The 18,502-nt window shown below is 36.5% G+C and overlaps 1 protein-coding gene across 2 annotated transcripts in view; it reads left to right on the forward strand.

The window, feature by feature from the left end:
• LOC150087345 (uncharacterized) overlaps positions 1 to 18,502 on the forward strand; it is a 184,697-nt gene that overhangs the window by 51,950 nt on the left and 114,245 nt on the right. The gene's annotated exons all lie outside the window — the stretch shown is intronic.

Genomic DNA, 18,502 nt, shown 5'->3' on the forward strand with positions numbered 1-18,502 from the left:
TGATCTGATTAAAAGTGATTGACTTTTAACTATCTGAGGAGCTTCTAGTGAAATTGGCATTTTTTATGTCAGTCAGTTTTAACATAAGATTTGAAAATGCGACGCGTTTCAGCCAAATTTGTCTTCGAATCCTCACCGATGATCATAGAGGGCGGCGAGTTCTCGCGTGTGAGGATGTTCGTCAGTGTGGTGATGCTGATCCACCAAGCTTCCTTCATTATCGATGGCGAAACGTGCGTGTATGGCTATAACCCAGAAACAAACCCCCTCTCTCTCCAGGAAAAGCAAAACGCTCTCGATCAAATGTGCAGATTAAGCTTATCGTGACTCAGGAAATTGTTCGTTATGAATTTGTCCAGAATGATCAAACAGTGAGCCATAAATACTGCAAAGCAGTTCTACTGCGATTTCTTCGGAGAAATTGACCAGAAAGTGAACTTCTGGAAATTGGTGCTTATATCATGACAATGTTCCTGCACATTCGGCGCTTTCCATACAAGAAATTCTTGCGAAGCACTCCATCACTATGGCCACCATATTCAATGGATTTAGATCCCAATGATTTTTCCGAAGTTTAAACCCTTTTAAAAGATCACAAATTTGCAACGACTGTGGAAATTATTCAGAACACAGTAACTATTAGAAATTCTAAAAGGAACCTATCAGGAATGCTTCCAGAAGTTGCAGAAGCGTCGAAATCGGTGCACGCAGTGTCAAGGAGCCTACTTCGAAGATCCCCATCCAAATGGCCGTTAATCTACATGATTTCCCAAATATTAGTTCAGTCCTCGAACTTTATCACACATTTAGTCACGCAGTGAATTGGAAACTGACCGAAAAATAACATTTATTTTTCAACATAATCGCCAAAAACTCCCCCCCCCCCATTGCTTTATCAGATTTGGAAACGTGCATCTTAAAAACCGTCGGTTGCTGTCGTGACCAGTGACGTTACATTTAACCACCGCATCGTCAGAAAACTTTTGCCATTTCTTTAAGTAGGACATACACATAGAAATCGCTAGTGGCGAGGTCATAGCTGTAGCAAGAAGTTCACCTAAAATCATTAAAGGTCACTTGTGTTGTTGCAGTCTGTGTTGCCCGAGTTCTGTTTTTGCGAATTGTGTCCCTAATTAACCAAATGCATTGACCAAGTCCAGGTATTATCGTAAGGGGGCATGGCAACCACGCTTTTGAGTTTTTTTTTTTGTAGAAAGCCTCCTGAGTTCTCTTTCTTTAATTTAAAATTTTTGGTTAAGGAGGGGCATATGCCCCCTCTGCCCATCTTTGAATACGCCCCTGGTGGAGTTCATCTAAGTATCGACGGAGACAGTGTCTAGAGCAAGATTGTCAAACTCAGAAGTGCTCAGGGCTCCATACAAAGGATTCTCAGGTGGCATTAGTGTGCAAACAGCATATCAGTGGCATTATTCAGTAAAATATATCGTATATTTTCTACTTGCGCCAAAGTACGCGATCCCGTAACAATCAATACAGTATTTATGAAGATTTGTATAACTTGTGAATTTTATTTAAATTTTATATTAGTGTCTCTCCTTTAAGTCACCATTTGCCATTTCGGCTATTTATTGCAGTAAAATGTGCTGTAAAATTTGACAACTCTTGAGGGCTGCAAGCGTTCCCCGGGTCACCAGTTTGATACGCCTGGTCTAGAGTCATCAGTCAGTGGCTATCGTTGAACAAAACCAGTAGTTAAAAAAAAAAAAAAAAAAGTATGACCGGAAGAAGGTACTCTACAATGGTCGAGACCGGAAGTCTGGCCTGCCATATATTCAAAATTAAGATGAAAGCATTATAGATAGTCTCTTGAACTCTCAGTGGACAGAAGAAATCTATTCTTTACAGAACGCAGAATAGGTGAAAGCAGCTTATGGCACTCCGCAAGCCTGTCGTCTGTGAGCTGAACAGATTAATCCATTTTCACTGGTCGGGGAACGGTAACAGTGGTCGATGAAGGACTAGAAACATGCAGTGTGGCCAGACGAATAACGACTCTCCTTGTTTTGCTCTGGCGAACACCATAAACATTTATTCCTTTTGTGCCCCCTTCGTATTGTTTTAAAACGTGTCTGTAAAAGAAAAAGTTTGATTGTTTGATATTTTTTCATCCCTGCTTCCTGCAAAAAAATAATAATGATATTAAAAAAATAATAAATCATATTCGGAGAATGGTAACTCTGGTAGCCACAGTTTTGTTTTGTGAAAGACAAGTACAGGTAACCCTCGTATAACACGGTAATTAGGTTCCTATAAAATGTCGTTTTGTGCGAAACCGTGTTATACGGGACTAAGAAAAATACAGAAAGAGGGGTTAAGTTCCAAAAGCTAACAAAAATACACCATTTCGTTAACAAAATTAACAAAAAATACACCATTTCGTTAACAAAATTAACAAAAAATACACCATTTCGTTAACAAAAATACACCATTCTAGATTTCGTGTATCTTCTGTTCTCTTTAAAAAATCTGAGTTTGTTTGCTTTTTCTTGATAAGTCTTTGTGAATTTCATCGTAAGTAACTAAGCATTTTTGAAGCTCCCTTTTGAACTTTGGGCTCCTTTCATTCAAGAATCTGCATTCAAAAAATAATATTCTAATTTCTCGGGTAACTTTTATGCCTTCCCGCGCATGCCTTTTAGTGTAAAATTTGGAAGTTTAGAATTTTCATCTGCGCTATCATCCTCTGAATTGATTTGGTTTTACCTACGATGCCATTTCCACCAAATCCACTTCGCCAGCCTCTTTTTCTACCAGGAATCCTTGAACATCTTCAGTAATCATATAATTTTTTTATTTTATATTTTAGGAGCATCGGCGACTAAGGCCATATTGCTCTGCGTATATTGTCTATAAATTGCGTGTGTCCTGAGGTCGATTTTCTGTTTTGCTGGACGGAAAACCCAAGTTTCCGGGAGAAAAAACCATGCTCCCTCGCCTGAGCTCGACTAATTCAGCTACGCTGTGAAAAAGACCCATAAAAATTTCCTTCCTACCGACGTAGCAAGTTCTACTATCGTACCGATTCCGTTTTCTGCCGGTTCGACTATAATTTCCCGAATGAATTGACTTTGGCCATACATTTTTTCACACTCATTTAACGTTGATGGTTTTACTTCTTTCAGCGATAACGCTATGATTGTGATACAGTCCACAATTGAGAAATGTTTCCATTACTTCAATAGATTCGGAATCAATTTTTTTCCAAAATCCATTTATAACGATTTCTGAAGTAATGAGTTTTAAAGGTGGATATAATGCCTTGATCTAATGGCTGAATGAAAGAAGTTGTATTAACGTAAGTACAACTGTGGCGGTAGGAACAAAACGTCAACGTTTGGATGACTTAAATCTTTTGGAATATCCTGGTTTGCTATTGAATAGTAATAAAACTTTGAAACTATTTTTTTTTCCACAAGTTCAATAGCACAGAACATAAGGGGATTTCCCAACAAAATAAAGTGCAGGGATTTCTCTTTTTTTTCTTTTTTTTTTTACTAACAAGTCAACAGCGGGGATTCAAAAAGAGTGGAAATGAAAAATTACATCCAACATAATAGCAGGGTTTTCCCTGCACAAAAGCTCAAAAAATACCTTGTTATGCGAGGTTTGCCGAAATTCTCTAACCGTGTTATACAAGTACCGTGTTGTGCGAGGATTGTCGCAAATTGTCAATCGTGTTAGAGCGAAACCGTATTGTAGAAGTACCGTGTTATACTCGAACAAAGTGGTACAATTATATTAAACTGTTTTATTATTTTTTTAAAATCGATCTGATTGTAATTAATATTTCAGTGTATTTTTATTGGTTTTGGCAACATTAAATTGTTGACATTTGTTAAGATTATCACCCTCCTAGCCCACTTGCTGTACAGGGGGTGAACCTTGTGTTAATAAACTGATAGTAAGTAAAATTATAATTACTCCCTGTACGCATACAAAAACAAGGTGTGTGATCAAATGTCGAAGTGATGCTGTCGAGGCGACCTCGTTTACCATGAATACCATTATGAAGTTGAATACGTAAATTAATAATTCTGAGGCATTGTAGTAACACATACTTTCTCCTGTTTTTTTTTTTTTTTTTTTCCCCAGCTGCAAGCTTAAAGTAAGAATATTGAAAACACAATAACACCAGGAGCTATTCCGAAAGCAAGGTTCATTAAGTGGTAGTATTTCTGGAATGGAGTATCAGTTACAAGGAGACTACTTTGAAGGGGAGTGCATTCCATTATTGTGTTAGTAATTCTGTTTGTTTTATTGAATCAGCCCCAGAACCCTAAAGCCCTTGTAGTAGTAGCATGTGATGCAAGAAAGCAAGTGTAAGAGCATTAGCCAAAAAAAAAAAAAAAAAAAATCACACCATTTCCTCCAAATGCCTGTCCAGTTCCTCCTTAAATTTATTTAACCTATCCACTTCCACAACGACAGATGGAAGTTTCCAGCAAATTTCCGCGCATCTATTCTACATATGTCTTTTATTAATTTGAATTTATGCCCCCTTAGGTTCGTAATCTGAACAAAAATTCCTCAGTTTTCCTGAGGAACTTTTCCTTTAAGAATTCCTGAGGAATTCTTAAAGGAAAAGTTCTTAAAGGATAACTGCAGCCCCGGTTGAAGATGCCTTTAAGAATTCCTCAGGAATTCTTAAAGGCATCTTCAACCGGGGCTGCAGTTATCTGATCCCAAGGTATAGGAAGTAAGAGGTTCCTCCATGAGTTATTCAAATAGTACGAATTATAGTACCATAATAACTGTCGTCCTCTAGCTAAACATTATTGTGACAACTTTAATGCGCTATAGTTAATCCTGAATTCTTCAACGTTTCGGCATGTTGACATTTTTTTTTTTTTTTAGTAACACTGAACAACAAATTTTGGGTCATATCTTGTTACGGGCATGAAAGTAAGTTTACTTTATAGATTTTTGGGTGCTAAAAACGGAAATAGTGTTTAAATGGCAGATTGGCTCTTGTTTTCGAAAAAAGTATTTTTTTAAAAAAAAAAACATTTATATGACAGTAATTATGATGTGGCTACGAACATACTTGTATCAAACACGGGACCTTTCGCTTGTATTCGGCTTCGGGAGCATCCCTTTTCACCATCCAACAATAATCGGCTAACATAGCGGCACTCCATTACCTTTAGTATCTTTGTTCCATCGCTGCGATGTCTTGATGAAAGCGCTCACCATGTTCGTCGCTGACGGCACCACAGTTTAGCGGAAAGAAATCCAGGTGTGAGTTCAAGAAATGCATCTTCAATGACATGTCGAACCCCAGTTTTTCGTAAGAGGTAATGTGATCTTTCACAAGCTCTCTGGAGTTGCCGGCTTTTTAACATTTTCTAGAAAACCAGGCGAAATACTTCGAAAGGTTTTCCATGCTGATTTCTCACTATCACTAGGAACACATTAGAACTGTTCGTCTTTGAAAAGTTGCCTTATTTGTGGACAAATGAAAACGTCTCCTTAATTTTCTCTGTACTAAGTCTAATTTCTCTTGCAAGCATATGAATGCAGGACCGTTCACTTCCAAAGCCTTCACGAAATTTCATGAGCTCCAGTTGATGTGCAGTGGTGGAAGCAAAACTGTATTTAGGTCTACCAGAGGTTCATATGCTAACTTCTTCATTTCAGGCGTTAATGATTTTCGTCCAGGCCAACTCTTCTCGTAATGCATACATATCCTTGGCACGACTATCTCATTCGCAGAGAAAGCATTAATGTAACCCTTTTGTAGTCCTAATAAAATGGCGATTACCTTTTAAATCATCACATATCTGCCCCACTCATACTTCTGATAGTGTACACCTAAGAGGCTGTTCTCCATATTTGCATACGTTTTCTTTTTGTGGACGGCATACGCAAGAGATATTAAAGGCATCATATTTCCATTGTGTCATAGCACAGCCTTAAGGCTAGCCTTAGAAGCGTCTATAAATAGTCGCCATTCTTCGGGAACGTGCCTCATGTTCATTGCTGTCATGTGCCCATCAACATTCTTACAAACAGTGACTTCACCTTCTGTTTGATAAAATTATCATAGTCCTTATTTCGAATACGAAATGTCACTTTCACAGAATGATCTAGAAGATTCCACTGTTATAGCCTCGAGGCTAAAAGCTCTGCCTTATTCTTGGGCAGTTCAAGATCCTTGATGAGGTCATTAAGCTCACTTTCTGTAATCTTTTGTGATTCAGAAGGATAAAGGTTTGAACAAAATGGTGGATCCCCCGACGTAGACGGCTGCTGTACTTCGTGTATATCCAGTTGATGTTCATCAGTATCTTCATCAGAGCGTACAGAAAAACGATCGGGTGGTTCAGGAATAGGGTAGTACTTCACCGTGAGGCATGAGACGAATTATGGTATATTTGGGTACGTCACTATCCACTTTTTCTTCATTATCATCCCTTTTCTAATAGGAGGCATCATACAGAAGTAACAGTCAGTGACGTGATTTGTTGGCTCCCTCCATATCAGTGTCACTGTGAAAAGCACGAAACATCCCTTTCGATTCACTCATGCGTTGAGTTTTGATGAACAAGTAGAGCAGCATATGTGTGGAGCCCGGTTCTTGTCCTGGTCGCCTACTTTACACCCAAAGTACAAGAAGTAGGCCTTTTTATGACTTGAGTTAAGGGACGCTTTCTTGAAGCTAACGCGACTTCTCCACATACTTAGCAGAAGTCATCTGGACTATTCACACAATTATGGAGCATATTAATCTTGCTCAGCACAAATACTGCGCAAAAAATAGCAATCTCACACAAACAAACCGTTAACTAAACACAAATCACCCAATACCTAGCCATATTCGAGGATCATTGCAACAAAGTTTAGGCTACAACTTATCATAATGCAGGGCGAGGCGAAAATTGCGATCACATCATAAGAGCGTTGTGGTACTGAAACTGCGGTGTTACCATGCCTTTTGCTGAGAGCCATAGTTCATGATGTAGCGCAGGGGTGGCCAACTTAATTTGTGATGAGATCTACTTTTTTCTTCAAAATGTGCCGCGATCTACCATCTCAAGAATTTCATTGTATATGGTTAAAAAAGTTAATCAGCACATATATTGAAAATTGTTGTTTATAAATTTTAAAATTAAATACCATTCACAATTCTTATATTAAATTAACATTTAAATTTTTAATTTATGTGAAGTTTGTGTCTTCATGTCATCTGCAAAGCTTTCAAAATCAGAGATATACTATGATAAGGCCAACAGCAAAGAATCTTCTGTATGCAAGTCCGTAAGAGTACAGCGATTGATTCTTTGTTTGTTTCAAATACGAAAAGGCCGATTCACATAGATATGTGGAACCAAAACATAAATTTAAAAGTTCACTGCATTTTTTTTTACATTTGGGTACTTCTTTCGGCAAACATATATTACCAAAAGTATTTTTCTGATGGTCTGGCTTTTAGGGAGATATTGTTTCGCAATGTAATAATTTCATTTTCAAGCAATATTTTCTCCATGTGAAAAATCTCAGCGATTTTTTTCTGCAATTTGTTTCGTATCTAAGTCGACATTAAATGGATAAGAAATATATTGAACAATACCTTCGATTGTTTTAAAATCACCGAATGTGGTTTCAAAATCAACCACAACTTTCTCAATTTCAGAAATATATTTCTCACTATTAAATTCAAAAACAGGATATCGCATCTGGTATGTGCTGGGCACACCAAGAGTCCTGAGCCGGATATCATTATTTTTCTCTTTCTAGGTGATTTCCTTCTTCTCTCTCTCTCAGAGTAACTCAAATTTTTTTTCGCTGGTGCAGCATAATGCCTCAGGTTCCTTGCACCATACGGCTAATAATAATAAATAATATTTTTGCCAATGATCTTGCATATTTGCAAAATGATCGAATTTTTTTTCTTTGAGATCCATAGCCATTGCCAAAAATTGATATTTATATGCAAAATTACTACTAATCATGTCACTCGCATTTTTATTTTTTCCTTGTAATTCCAAATTCAAATCAATTTAATTTACTGGTAAAATCTGTCAAGTACGCCAGATCACACAACCATTCCATATCTTTATGGAATGGTTGTTTGATCAATAAATTTTGAAATTTTATTCAGAAAATTTCGAAATCTCTGTAGAAACTTACTCCGACTCAGCCACCTCACATCTGCTTGATCTGGTTCATTTTCAGTTCATTTTCATCGAGTTTCATTTTGAAATGTCTCCTTTGAAGAGATTTCCCTCTAATGGAATTCACTATTTCGAAAGCTATGTCCATAACACTTTTAGTATTTAATCTTTTGGTGGCTAACACTTGTTGGTGGGCCGACCGGGCTAGCCGAGTGGGTAAAGTACCTGCCCGGCAACCCAAAGGTCGCGGGTTCGATTCCCGCCTCGGGCTTGGATCAAAGTATTGCAAAAACCTTGGGAGGTGCAATATGGCCCAAAAAATCCGGGAATTCGTCATCCTTTTGGCACAATGCGATGAATCCGTTAAGATGCCCCGTCATTGCTTTAGCTCCATCTGTTGTTATTGATACGAGCTTAAATAGTGGTAATTTAATTTTTTCAATAAAATTTTTGAATGCGTTAAATATATCAAGACCTCTAGTTCTTTATTTTAATGAAACCATTTCCAGGAGTTCTTCTCTAGTGGCAGAATCATCGAAAACCATACGAATGAAAACGAGTAATTGAGCTCTATCACTGACGTCTGTAGATTCGTCCAGTTGTAAAGAAAAGGGCACACAACTAGCATATGAGCACGCTACTCTTCGCTCACATTTTTACTCATTTTTTCGATTCGTCGCATCACAGTATTTCGAGAGAATTGCAGATCTTGAAGAGCACTTTTAAGCCACAGAAGCATTGCAAATCAAACAACATTTTTCTTTTATCATTACAAAATAGTATTCTAGTTCCCACTCTTGATGAAAATGATACGTTTTACTCTTTTCGTAGTATTAATTTTAAATCAAAGGGTATTAAATGAACGTATAAATACTGTTCAGTTATTAAATATTAAGTAAGCTAAATAAGAATTCGACACATACACTGTTCTCCACGACATAACTGCGTGAAGTTTAACTAGACAAGCCTAGCGGCTGCGCGGCGACAAGAGTAGTCACGTGATTCAACAGATTTGTAATAAGCGTATGCAGTGGGGCACATAATAATAACATTTAGATATTGACTAATCTATTCATATATATATGTATTTAAAATTCGTCGTGGCGTGATCGACCCAAATTAAAGCTGCGATCGACTTGTTGGCCACCTATGTAGAGTAGCTCGCTAATATTAAACTCCAACTGTAATTCGAAAACAAGAGTCAAGCATTTTACGTGTTGATCAGTGTAATCAGACAGAAAAGCACACATGTATGTGGCTTTTCTGCCCGATTATTATTTTTTTTTACCGGATTCTGATTTGTATTTCGTATTGAGTTTAATAATCTGGTAAAAATGAATCGAAACTTTCTTTGATAGTGGTTAGATTACGTTCGGTTAACTACGATCAGGTCTATTTCTCTTTTGGCGTCATTTCGAATTAAGTCTTCAGCGCAGCTATTAAAAACTTGGAAACACACACACTCACATACACACGCGGTAAGTATATAGTAACTCCCTGACTTTTTTTAAATTTTATCACTTTTAAAGTGACCAGGAACTTTTTAAAGTCTATATATTAACATTATTAGTCTAGTAATTGTGTTGGGATACACGATCATGTGACATCTATAAGACTGTCGTCATAGAGATTTCTCTGACGATTAAGGTTTTTATTGCTTGTTCACCAAGGCGCGATGCGACATTCCTTCAGAACCAGAACTAGCTGTTGCTTGACGACCTTTAAGTCAAGTTGATCATGTGTATGCTGTTGGTGCATTTGTTGATACTAAGCAGTTTTTTTTTTTTTTTTGTTTATTTATTCGAAATGCCTTTCATCGACATAGTTGTGTCCTTGTTAAAAGTAGACTGCACCTGCACTTGTATGTTTAAAATGATTGTGCAATGCCTATATATCAACTAGAAATTACATTACCTATCTTCATTTATATGATTCCACATTTTAGTACTATGTGAAATCATATGAACAAATGAAGCATAGTAGTGTATTGGTTGCACAAAAATCTTTGGAAGTATAGTATTTAAATTCTCATTGGAGAAACTCCTTATACTGGTATATAATTGGACTTCATTTCTCTATCGAAGGACATAGTCAAGTTTTTTGATTGCTTTGATATTCTTCGGCTACTAAAAAAACTTTCAACTGGTAGCAATGAGTTAAGAAATATTAACAATATATATTTGTAGAAGAATAAGAAAAATTTATCTCAATATGATACGCAGAAAAGTTCCGTATGATACTCTCCAGAAATTAAAACGAATAAAAGATTAACGCAAAATGATTACAGTAAAACATGAATTGAAAACAATTCAAAAATTAATTAAAATTCAAAAAAACAATTTTAAAAAATTGATACAAAAAATTAATTTAAGTTAAATTTTTCACTTAAACTTATAGTTGAAGCCAACTATATCACTTTTTGAGACAAAGTATATAAACGAATTATAAACAAATTTTTGGTTTGCCAATGGGATTGAGTCTAAGCGGTTTAATAATGGAAGTCTGTCTCTCAACGATTGAACATTTGACGCCTTTTCTATCCCGTATCACATACTACGGGAGGTATTTAGACTATGTTCTGGTTATTACTGATAGTATACTATTCAAGACATTTTTACATTCGTTTAATATTATCCTAGACACAATTTTATATTGGAAAGGAAAATAGGGATACTGAGTCATTAAATTTTCTAAATTTCGCGCTTACTCGGGACGCGAATAAAATACAATTTAACATCCGTTGTAAACCAACAAACACATGTATGCTTCTATATTATAACAGCTATCATTTGTTCACCTACAAAAGGGCTGTTATCTTTAATCAGTTCAATTCCTATAAATATTCAACGACGGAATCAGCTTTAGACTCAGAAATACAGATATTAACCAGCAGATTCTTAAACAGGGGTTTACCCCATTGTTACAATAAACCGAATTAAGCTAAGGATAGCTTGTACCCTAATTCGGTTACAATAGTAACATAAAAAATGCTGTATTTCTGTTCCGAACAGTGGCACAAGCAGCTTAACAGATTCTTTAAAGATACCGAATTTAAGATTGTGGCCAGACCAATGCGGAAATTACACGCTATACTGAACAATCGCTCAGTCTTTTCCTCTTTCATGACACAAATGAATCACTTGGGTATACATTTCTTGCAGTGATTGCGACTCGTCTTACCAAGGATCTATTCTCGCTGTTTGTTCGCGTAAAACAGCACGCGTCCTCAGTTCGTGCTTCTCGTTCAGCAGCATCAGATTAGCTTTTCATGCCGTTAACGAAAACATACATTTTTATTTAACGAGGCCAAAATACTTAAGTGTCCTACGTAATTATACGAAACTATTAATTGTAGAAACTGTCGAAATTAAATTACATGAGAATTCTATTAACGTTCGCCGTCCATATCTAATCACTGATTTGTGGTCTTTTGCGCGAAGACAAATAATCGCGGGCTTTCACTCGCATTTGTGAGGACAAATAATCCCTCTATTTAAGATTCAAGCTCACACTCTATAATTTCCATTCCTGTGATCACGACAAAAGGTCGAAAAGCATTGTCTGCTTCAGGAAGGAAAATCGTTTTTCAAAATTTACGTTTAACTTTAATTTTTTAAAATTGTTTTTGAATTGTTTTCAATTGATTTTTTACTGTAATCATTTTGCGTTAATCTTTTATTGGTTTTAATTTCTGGAGAGTATCATACGGAACTGTTCTAGTATCATATTGAGATATTTCTCATATTCTTCTACAAATATTGGTATCAACGTAGAACGTATTGAGCACCATCGCTCTGTTATATACTATAAAAAAAAATAAATTAATTAAAAAAAAAAATATATATATATATATTTTTTTTTTTATATATATATATATATATATATACACTAATAAAAATTGATATATAAATAATAAACAACTGGTGTGTTTCGCTCCTCGCTCAGGTGACCTTTGAATATTCCCATTCTGTCAGCCTCATCTACCAGTGGAGGTAGCTTATTATAGTAATTAACAACTCGCTGATTAAAAGAAAACTTCATATAATAGCCCCTAGTTCTGGAATTATATAAAACAGTGAAAATTTCGCATTCATTCATTTTGTATCCATTCTTATAGTGTTATAGACTCCAATCATGGCCCCTCCAAGGTGCCTGGTTGCCAAGATCTGTAGGCTACACCAGGGTTGGCCAAAAGGTCGATCGCGGCTTTAATTTCGGTCTATCATGACGAATTTTAAATAAAAATAGATCAGTCAAAATCTAAATGTTATTATTATGCGCCCCAGTGAATATGCTCATTACAAATCCGTTGAACCACGTGACTACTCTTGCCACCGCGCAGCCGCTAGGCTTGTCTAGCGAAAATTCACGCAGTTATGTTGTGGAGAGCGTAGTGTGTGTGTCGAATTCTTATTTAGCTTACTTAATATTAATAACTGGACAGTACGTACACGTTAATTTAATTCCCTTTGATTTAAAATGAATACTACAAAAAAGAGTAAAACGTATCATTTTCATCAAGAGTCGGAACTAGAATACTTTGTTGTAATGATAAAGGAAAAATGTTGTCGTTTGATTTGCAATGCTTCTGTGGTTATACCTGAAAAATGAAATTTAGAAAGGCACTTCAACGCACTCTATGGTAAATACCAATCGGATTTTCCACCTAATAGTGACCCTAGAAAAAATAAAATTACCACCATTTAAGCTCGCGTCAATAACAACAGATGGAGCTAAAGCAATGGCGGTGCATAAACGGATTCATAGCATTGTGCCAAAAGGATGATGAACACAGATTTTTTTGAGTTACCACTGTATCATCCACCAACAAGTGTTAGTCACCAAAAGATTAAATACTAAAAGTGGTCTGGACATTATCTTTCAAAATCGTGAATTCCATCAGAGGACAATCTCTTTAAAGGAGACTTTTCAAAATGCTACTCGATGAAAATGAACCAGATCTGATATTACACACAGATGTGAGGTGGATGAGTGGGAGTAACTTTCTACAGAGATTTCGAAATTTGCTGAATGAAATTAAAAAATTTGTTGATCAAAGGGTGATGATTATGAGCAACTACAAGATATGGAGTGATTGTGTGATCTGGCTTCTTTTTTTTTTTTTTTGGCAGATTTTGCCAGTAAATTTAGTGATCTGAATTTGGAATTACAAGGAAAATATAAAAATGTGGATGACATGATTAGTAGTATTTTTGCATATAGATATCAATTTTTGGCAATGACTAAGGATTTCAAAGAAAAAAAAATCGATCGTTTTGCAAATATGCAAGGTCATTTGCAAAAATCCGTTTTTGAATTTAATAGGGAGAAATATGTTTCTGAAATTGAGAAAGTTGTGGATGATTTTGAAACCAGATTCAGTGATTTTAAAACAATTGAAGACATTGTTCAATATATTTAATGTCGACTTAGATACGAAACAAATCGCAGAAAATATTACTTGAAAATGAAATTATTACATTGCAAAACGATATCTTCCTAAAAGCCAGATCATCAAAAAAGGTCTTTTGGAAATATGTTTGTTGAGAAAAGTACCCAAATGTAAAAAAATGCAGTGAACTTTTAAATTCCTGTTTTGGTTCCACATATTTATGTGAATCGGCCTTTTCGTATTTGAAACAAAGAAAGACGAAGAATCGCTCTACTCTTACGGACTTGCATAGAGAAGATTCTTTATGGTTGACCTTATCACAGTATATCCCCGATTTTGAAAGCTTGGAAGATGACACGAAGTCACAAACTTCACATAAATTAAAAATTTAAATACATATGAATTTAAAATAAAAATTCTTAATTGTATTTAATTTTTAAAATTTATAAACAACATATTTCAATGTGTTTAACTTTTTTAACCATGTGCAATGAAATTCTTGAGATGGTAGATCTCGGCACATTTTGAAGAAAAAAAAAGTAGATCGTATCACAAATTAAGTTGGCCACCCCTGGGCTACACCAAATTTTTTCCTCATAGGGGTGCTCTTTTGCAGAGACCGAGTAGGTTGCTCGCCTGTGGACTCTTTCAAGAAGCTTGGTCTCTTATTTTTAAATTTTAGGATGCCATGGACGTTCTTTGCTGCCTGTCTATACTTTCGAAGAACTTCATGTCCGACCGCATCGTAAATCTTAACTCCTAAATCTCTTTTTTCCTCTATTGTTTTTTTTTTATTCAACTCTCAAATGTTTATTTATTAATATAGCAAACATCACTTTTCTCGATATTGTCATAGGTCGTCATTAATACAACTGGATTATTTCCGGAAAGAAATAGATTTAAAATAAATATATGCAGCACAAAACTCTTAATTCCAGGAAACTTATAAGAGTTTCTAGACTTCATTGGTGCTAGACGACTCATGAAAATTTACGTCATTTATATCGCTTTGTCTATTGTTGCATAATACACTAGCTGGCGACTTTAGAACCATGAGCCAATGGTGTGTTTTATCGCCATTGGCCCGAATAAATGCCCCGACATGGCATGTCATGGAGCCAACAATGTGTTGAAAAGTTATGGGAGGAATGTTGGACCATTCACGTAGCAAAACTGTTCTCAGTGGGCAGAAGATTTTACTGACGAACACGCCTTTCTATTTCATCCCACAGATGCTCAGTGGGATTGAGATCTGCTGACTGGGCTAGCCAGGTCAGTTGCTTAAAGTCTTCTTTGGTATATTCTTCAAACCACTCTTTCACACATTTGGCGTGGTAGATATTTGCACTCATCTTGAATGTATCTCTGTCAGTTGGTGTAAACATGCAACATTTCCGTGTGTAACTGATTTGTACTAATGTTCAGATATACACTGGTATTGATCGTAGTCTCCATACGTCAGTTGGCCACCCCCAACAGCAGCCTATTATAATTACACAATAAGATTGTTCCAGTGCCTCTTGTGGCTTCCTCCATATGTGTGCTCTTCCATAGTTGCTGAAAAACGTAAATCGGGACTCGTCGAACTACGTGACTTGCTTTTCTTGCATTAACCCTTGTGCATTCTTAACACAACGCAGGATCATGTTGCGGTTCTTAGTATGTTGCAGATGTTTAAATGCTGAGGTTAATTGTTTCGTCCACTAGCCACAATCATACTTGATAATCCACTGCAATGTCGAGCATCTCGCACCGTCACCTTACATGCTTGCTGCATTCACGACTGTTCTTCCATTCGTTAGAAATTCGACGAATACTAGTCTTACTGAACGCACATCAACGATAATACCTCTTTGGAAGTCCATGAATTCTCGTCTGTTCTCTAGTGCTGATGAATTGGTTTAAGCACTAGTCGAATTATTATTATCTTTATTTTCTCCTAAGAGACACCCTCTTACGGCTATTAACGAAGGGATGTACATTTATACTGATTTCAATTATGCAGTATTTATACTGATTTCAGACACATCGTGTCACGTGTGACCTCTTCGATTTAACGTTCTGTTTCCATGAATTGTTGTATATAGCCCAAACCTCCGTGGTTCTAATGAAGTGGCTGGGAATTGCGTAATATTATACCGATACGTAACTTTTGCTGTGATATTATTGTGTATATTAAAGAATGACTATATCAATGCCAAAGGCGCGTCTACCCCCCCCCCCCCCTTGGCTTGTATGCTCCGCGTCACACAGCTGTCATAAACCGGGAGATTATTTTAATTTAAAAAGTAAACTTATCAAACCAGAATGGCCTACCGACGCAATTCAAGAACTGGTAACAAGCATACTGATTGATGTTTCGGTTCTGCTTAACTTAGAGCGCGTTAAACGACCTGCGATGTCCATTCTGTTAGCCAACATTAATGAAACCTATAACTATGTATATAAAGTGCTTAGCATCATAATACACAGCCATTTCTGAATAAACAGAAAATTTTTAAGGTGGCATCGAGAATAAGTAACACCTATCTGAGAATAAGTAACACTAGTCTTCTCCTTAGGTGAAGCGTTACTTATTCGAAGTAGTGCAATATCATGGCAACTCGTTGTGAAGGTATTCACAATATGAGATATAACCTAAAACGATGCCACCTTAAAAATTTTCTGTTTATTCAGAAATGGCTGTGTATTATGATGCTAAGCACTTTATATACATAGTCTAAATTTGTTCGCAGCTTGAGGCTCTAGCCCTAAATGCGCCTTAGTCTGAAACGTATAACTTAATCTTTTAACTGCCATTGCTTTTGTCGAATCCTATTAATCATACTTTGTTTTAGCTGTATAATGTTGGTCGTTGTGGTGTCACTACAGATTAACTGAATTAATTATTCTCTTTATCCATCCTTCAAGACAAGCTCGCGAATTGGGCTCTACTTCCAGCGATCCTTCAAAATTATCAAAGATTTTTCATGAGCGCAAAAGCAGTGACGAAACGATTTGTAGTACGTATTCGAAAGGAACGTTTTTCTCTGACCTGGGTAAATGGGTATGAGGTTACCGACCTTGAGATAGCTCGCAAAGCTTCCGTTAACCTCATTTACTTCCTGGACCCGTATACTAGTTGTGTTCGTGCATCGAATAGTGTGAGCTGTGAAAGTGACGAGATTTTTGGTATTCGTTGTTTGACTGGGTCGATGGCCGTGACGTCACACTTAACTGCGACGATCTGAACATTGCTACTAAGACTCAAGATGTACCATTTACATTCATGAATATGTATCTAGCTACACACAGTGAAACCAGTATCTTGCACCGACATAATTGTTGCATTTTATGAAAGGGTTCTCTTTATAAAACACCTGCTCTTGTTATTCCCGTATTCTTTCTCTCTCATATTATGTCATGTATCATTCAGTTATAAATAGTTGGATGGTGCAAGTTAATGTTTGTATTCAGTTAGCTTTTCTTGTTGATGGTGGTTCTTTGCAAAGTAGAATTCACACATTTCTCGAATGTGTGAAGATGGTAAAACACAGACATGAAGCACAAAGACAACAACAAAAAAAAAAAAAAAACTTTGAAAATGATAACAAATGGTGTTATTCATTTGAAACAAAATTTGACGTAAGTTCTGCACGAACGATCTATGAAATTAAGGCGGGGAATGAACATGTGAGTGAGTAAAATTGACTTCACTGTATTTTCCGTTTAGTCATTGTGGTAGCCCTAATTTATTAACACCACACCACGATTAGAGGATGTTAATCGATTGCTTTTTTTTAAACCCTGGTAATTAGTAGATCATTTTTCAGGCCGTTGTAGAAATAACTTTGAAATAATAAAGGAAAATGAAATTAAATAAAATAATGAAACACTTTACCACATGTTACTGGCAAAAAGTGTGTAACTGCGAAAATAAAATTTAAGGGTTTAATATTTATATAGTAGAGCTCTCGAAATCCGGTGTCTTATCGGACAATTTTCATTCATATAAAAGAAAGTTAAACGTTAGGAATTGTTCCTATTACAATTAAATTATTGATAGTTTTCATATTGCGATATAAGTGATTCAAATGACTTGGTGATTTGTGTGTGTTATATTTGCCTGTTCCTAAATGTTAGTTCAACTCCACGTGGTACGCTGTGTGATAATAAATAACTATAAAATAGCCAGAAATTAGTATAATGTTATGTTTGTGCAATGAATGTGTGTTTCTGGCCACTTTACTACCCGCAAGGCTGATTCCAGCACCCTGTCCACACCACGAGGAGGCTGGCCACAACCATTGTATGTGCTGTCCTTAAATGGACTATACCCAGCACCCATAGGAGTACTGTAATACAAATCTAGCAGTCCCCTACCATCACGTACTTTGGTTGTTATTTGGTTTTTAGGAGCATTAGCAACTAAGGCCATATTGCTCGGGGATATGCGGTGGTCATTCCCTTACCTTTCCGCATCCTCTGTATTTGGTGGTCACGGGCTTGAACCGTGGTCTAATCAAGAAGCGTGTGCTACGCACTGCTGCTCCTGCCCACCTGGCTACGGAGGCGCCGCGTACTTTGGCCATAAAATCAAAAATCCCGCATTCCACTAAAGATGGCGTAATAATACCAGTGGAATGCCAGCCTGACGTAGCCGAGTGATCAGGAGCGAGATTGCAGTAGCACACCCTCTTTGATTGGACCATGGTTCAAGCCCGTAACTGATAAATACGATTTACGATTGAATTCATGATTTACTGTAAAACACTCTGACCTGGTGGTCGTGCCGGAGTATAAACAAAAACTTTCTCTTACTCTCTCTCTTTTTTTTTTTTTTTTTTTTTTTCTATGCAGAAGACCAAAAAATCTGGGTTCCAGCAGGTAGATAATCCCGTCTCCATTAAATTGAAGACCAGCGATACGCTGTGTGAAAAATATTTGATGTATGGAACGCCGGTACGTTTTAAACATATTTCAGATTACCGATAGC

This window comes from Mastigoproctus giganteus, chromosome 4 (genome assembly GCF_048544385.1).
Source record: "Mastigoproctus giganteus isolate SK-2022 chromosome 4, ASM4854438v1, whole genome shotgun sequence".
Classification (NCBI taxonomy): Eukaryota; Metazoa; Arthropoda; class Arachnida; order Uropygi; family Thelyphonidae; genus Mastigoproctus; species Mastigoproctus giganteus.